The sequence below is a fragment of the Rana temporaria genome, chromosome 13 (genome assembly GCF_905171775.1).
Source record: "Rana temporaria chromosome 13, aRanTem1.1, whole genome shotgun sequence".
Taxonomy (NCBI): Eukaryota; Metazoa; Chordata; class Amphibia; order Anura; family Ranidae; genus Rana; species Rana temporaria.
In genome coordinates, this window is record NC_053501.1 from 42,850,201 (window position 1) to 42,855,813 (window position 5,613).

Consider the following 5,613-nt stretch of genomic DNA (forward strand, 5'->3'; position numbering starts at 1 on the left):
GGGGATTGTCCTCATGTGGACATTCTGGACTCCTCCTGGCCAGAGTCTGGCCCCTCTAAAGTCCGAAGGATAATAAGCGTGCCCTTTTTTAAAAAAAAAGATTTAAGACCCCTGGCTTAGACCAAGCTGACACAAACCAGCTTTTTCTCTTCCTAAACAATACGGCTGCTGTGTGTGTGCTTTAATGCACTGTAGTGGCATTAGCAACATACAGTATACAGCGCCTGCAGTACCGGCAACTTCCTGGGATGAAATGGGGCTGAATGCGTCTCTGCCATTCAGGACAAGCCTTGTAATTTAATCAGTCAAAGAAAGCCTTGTATTTATTGAAGTGGAGAGGTGGGTGGATGACATCATGGATGACCACCTCTTCTAGTCAGAGGAAGCCTTGTATGCTTTCCTATTTACAAGGATTCTTCTGATTGGCGGAGAAGCACTCAGCATGACTCTTTATTGCATCATCAGCTGAGAAGTCGCCCATACTGCTCCTGGAACACGGTGTTGCATACTGTATGTAGATCAATTCTAATACAGGCAGTCCCAGAGTTACGAACGGGCTAGGGACTGTAGGTTTGTTCTTAAAGCAGAGTTCCACCCAAAAGTGGAACTTCCGCTTTAAGCACTCCTCGCCACATTTAGGGGGGGGGGAGTATGGGCTTCGGTAGGAGTGGGACTTTCTGTCCCACTTCCTCCTTCCGCCCAGGGACCACCTCAGCGACTTCGCTTCTCGCCTTAGGCGGCCCCTCCCTTTAGGCGATCTCCAGGGACACGTGACCGGTTCCAGGAGATCGCCTGTCCATTCATAGAGCGCAGCTATGAATGGAGGCACCTGCCGGAGAGGAGCAGAGCTCTGGGTGGCCGTCTGTCTGTTTATTAAAAGTCAGCAGCACTGCTGACTTTTAATAAACACTAAGGGGTAGATCCACATACAACGGCGCATTATTGCGCCGGGCGTAGCGTATCTAAGATACACTACGGCGCTGTAACTTACTTTTTTTTTGGTTTGAATCCTCAACGAATTCGCACCGTAAGTTACGGCGGCGTAGTGTATGTGTTGCGGCGTAAGGGTGCGGAATTCAAATGGAAGTGATGGGGGCGTGTTTTATGTTAATACGTCGTGACCCGACGTAAACAACGTTTTTTTTTAACTGCGCATGCGCCGCCCCTGGGGGTATCCCAGTGCGCATGCTCGAAATTGAACCGGAACCCGCCAATGCTTACGACGGTGACGTCATTCTACGCAAATTCCTATTCGCGAACGACTTACGCAAACGACGTAAGAAATTCAAAATTGTACGCGGGAAGGACGGCCATACTTAACATTGAGTACGCCTCAGTATAGCAGCTTTAAATATACGCCGGAAAAAGCCGAACGCAAACGACGGAAAAAAATGCGCTGGGCCGACGTACGTTCGTGGATCGCCGTAACGAGCTAATTTGCATACTCGACACGGATTTAGATGGGAACGCCACCTAGCGGCCGCCGAAAAATTGCAGATTAGATCCGACGGCGTACTAAGACGTACGCCTGTCGGATCGATCCCAGATGCCGTCGTATCTTGTTTTGAGGATTCAAAACAGAGATACGATGCAGGAAATGTTAAATTACGCCGGCGTATCCGTAGATACGCCGGCGTAATCCCTTTGTGGATCTGCCCCTAAAAGGCTGGAACTCCCCTGTAAGTCCAATTTGTTCATAAGTCGGAACATTCCCTTTTTTAAGATGTTCTGTCGAAATGTGCCCACTGTCAAAGTGGCCGCGCATGTGCAGAATGACAGACGTCCCGATGCCTCCCGTTTCGTACGTAGGAGTCGTTCGCAAGTCGGGGACTCCCTGTACACTGCATTTCGGTGTACGCAGCAGTAGCATTGTTTTGGTAATGGAAACCGCTTCTTTGGCGGAGATATCGAAGGCCAGAGCTTCTAACCGCTCTTGATAAGAGAACTGGTGTCCTACTTCCAACTATTACACCCTCACATTCCATAGCCCCTTTAGACCCCACATTTGTTTTTTTCCCCAGTTCTTCTTCTGAACCGAGCACATCCCGCGACATTTTTTCCTGATCACAAGCCTGTGCAATGACTAGACCCGTAAACTCAGCAGTTTGCTGACGTACTTGTTTCTACAAAGGCCCATTTATGAAATATAAAGTATAGAGAGAGATAACAGAGAATGACCTTGTTTTTCAAACAGCCTTTTGCAGCTCCAGGTTATTGCCCCAAGTTAGCGGAATTAATTATTATTATTTTTTTTCTGCAGTCACTCATCAGATCATGGGTTTTAGTTTGTTTTGATGGCTTTCTTACCCCCATTTTTTATTTATTTTGTCTTATTTGCTAAATGAACAGGCTTCAGACAAAGCTAGCATGCATGGTTTTTATATCCACACTCAGCCAGAAGACCAACAAATGTATAAGTAGACAGAGGAGTAAAAAGAGTATTTTGTTAAAACCGGCCTGGTACACAGTGTGTAAAATTAGCAGGGGCGGACTGACCATTGAGGCACTCGGGCACTGCCTCCTAGATTTTAGCTGCCCCGCCTCCTAGCGTGGTGGCTATCTTAAGCCCGGGGGCCCCATAATCTTCTATTGCCCGGGGGCCCCATGAGTTGTCAGTCCGCCACTGAACATTAGCCTGGTCGTTGGACAAAGTTGCGGTATATCGGTCATGTGATGTGGTTTATGCGATTACTTTGCAGGTCCGGGACTTTTACACCAAAGTGCTGAGTGAAGAAGAGCGCAAGAGGCTCTGTGAGAACATCGCCGGTCACCTGAAGGATGCCCAACTCTTCATCCAAAAAAGAGCTGTGAGTATCGTCTGCAATGGACGGTGTATTAAAGAGCACCTGTCATGCATAGTTCTAATAGATATTTTGTACTTCCTACAACTTTAACTGGTTAACGCCCGCCGCATGTACATGTACGTCCACAGAATGGCACGTACAGGCATATGGGCGTACATGTACGTTTCCGCGGGTCCGATCGGGATCCCCACCCCCCCTGGTACATGCGGCGGTCGGTAACCCGCGGGGAGCGATCCGGGACGAGGGCGTGGCTATTCGTTTATAGCCGCCCCCTCGCGATTTCTCCCCGGAGCTGAAGAACGGGGAGAGCCGTATGTATACACGGCTTCCCCGTGCTTCACTGTGGCGGCTGCATCGATCAAGTGATCCCTTTTATAGGGAGACTCGATCGATGATGTCAGTCCTACAGCCACACCCCCCTACAGTTGTAAACACACACTAGGTGAACCCTAACTCCTACAGCGCCCCTTGTGGTTAACTCCCAAACTGCAACTGTCATTTTCACAATAAACAATGCAATTTAAATGCATTTTTTGCTGTGAAAATGACAATGGTCCCAAAAATGTGTCAAAATTGTCCGAAGTGTCGCAGTCAGGAGAAAAATCGTTGATTGCCGCCATTAGTAGTAAAAAAAATAAAATAATAAAATTATCCACTATTTTGTAAACGCTATAAATTTTGTGCAAACCAATCGATAATCGCTTATTGCTATTTTTTTTTTTTTTTTACCAAAAATAGGTAGAAGAATACGTATCGGCCTAAACTGATAGATAGATAGATTATAGATATATATATATATATATATATCTAATATGTATCTAATAATGTTTTTGGGGGATATTTATTATAGTAAAAAATATTGAATTTTTTTCAAAATTGTCGCTCTATTTTTGTTTATAGCGCAAAAAATAAAAACCGCAGAGGTGATCAAATACCACCAAAAGAAAGCTCTATTTGTGGGAAAAAAGGACGTAAATTTTGTTTGGGAGGCACGTCGCACGACCGCGCAATTGTCTGTTAAAGCGACGCAGTGCCGAATTGCAAAACCTGGGCATTTAGTAACAAAATGGTCCGGGGCTTAAGTGGTTAAAGAGGAAGTAAACTCAAAAGGCATAATTTTGGACCTATAGGCAAGCCTATAATAAGGCTTCCCCTACTGGTACTGTAAATATCTCCTAAACGTACACAGTTTAGGAGATATTTGCATTACATGCAGCCGACGTCCTCGGCAACCCATGACGTTTCTTCAGATACCTGTGTCGTGAATGATGGCTCCACCGCACCTGCACAGGAGTGACGTCATCGCAGCTCCGGCCTGTCACACAGCCGGAGTTTGTGGATCCGGAAGTAAGACTGAGTGAATATGGATGGTCCCTGGAGGGCTTTGTTTTCAGGTAAGTTTCACATAATCTGCTAGTACAATTTTTTTTTTTTTTTCTAAATAGCTTCCTTTACCTTAGTGCCATCCTCCTTCACTTACCTCAGCCTTCCATTTTGCTTTTAAAGGTCCTTATTTCTTCTGAGAAATCCTCACTTCCTGTTCTTCTGTAACTCCACACAGTAATGCAAGACTTTCTCCCTGGTGTGGAGTGTCGTGCTCGCCCCCTCCCTTGGACTACAGGAGAGTCAGAACGCTCTGTATGTTGCAGATAGAGAAAGGATCTGTGTGTTGGTGGGTGTCCTGACTCTCCTGTAGTCCAAGGGATGGGGCGAGCACGACACTCCACACCATGGAGAAAGCCTTGCATTACTGTGTGGAGTTACAGACAGAAGAACAGGAAGTGAGGATTTCTCAGAAGAAATAAGGACATTTAAAAGCAAAATGGAAGGCTGAGGTAAGTGAAGGAGGACGGCACTAAGGTAAAGGAAACTATTTAGGGAAAAAAAAAATCCTTTACAACCCCTTTTGACCTTTTTAAGCCCCTTTGATTGTATAAATTAAAGCAGACCAATGCTCAAATGTTGAATGAGTTATGCAGTCATGCTGCGACGGATAAATAAAAACAGTAGACATCCAGGCTGGTAGCAGCATATTTGGAGAATGAGATGTTCTATCTAGGTGCCAGTTTAACGGGGTGATTTTTTTTTCCCTCGTCATGTAAGAGTTTAGTGAAGAACCATCATTGGGCTGGAACTCGCATTTTGTTCTTCATTCGGTGATCTCTGTTACATTTTTTTTTTTTTTTCTTCTACCAGGTGAAGAATTTCACCGACGTTCACCCCGATTACGGCAACCGTATCCAGGCTCTGCTTGACAAGTACAACGCTGAAGGACACCATAAGGTAATGTGGAGTACTACTTTTTCCTTCCACTAGGGGGAGCCCAAACATTACCAGTACTAAGACATACGAGGTGTGGCGACTTCATTTCCAGAATGGACTGTAAAAAAAGCGTGGTGATCGCACCGTGTCCCAGATTACAATGCAGCCCTAACAGTGCCAGTCTGTGCCACCTATCAATGCCGCATATTGGTGAAGGAGAAAAATGACTGACCAACATTTTCTGACACAATCTTTTTTTTTTTTTTTTTTCAAAAACAAAAGTGATTTAAAGTGGAGTTCCACCCATAAATATAACATTACATCAGTAGTTTTAAAAAAATGTCATTAGTCCTTTACAATTTTTTTTTTTTTTTTTTAGATGCCTTCAAAGTGTTGTTGCTAGGCAGAATAGTTAATCTTCCCACTTCCTGCACCTAGGTGCTTAAGCTTCCTAACCTACACCGCACAGACTCCTGGGAATGTAGTGGGTGTAACTTTCCAGGAGTCTGTGCACTCCCCAGTCTCAAAGAATCATGTGACTTGGACA

General features: G+C 45.2%; 1 long non-coding RNA gene across 1 annotated transcript; it reads left to right on the forward strand.

Moving 5' to 3' along the window:
- Nucleotides 1-2,663: 2,663 nt before the first annotated feature.
- Nucleotides 2,664-5,078, forward strand: LOC120920500. Its single transcript, XR_005744728.1, has 2 exons — nt 2,664-2,807; nt 5,001-5,078. It is a non-coding gene; the product is annotated as an uncharacterized LOC120920500 (long non-coding RNA).
- Nucleotides 5,079-5,613: the final 535 nt, after the last annotated feature.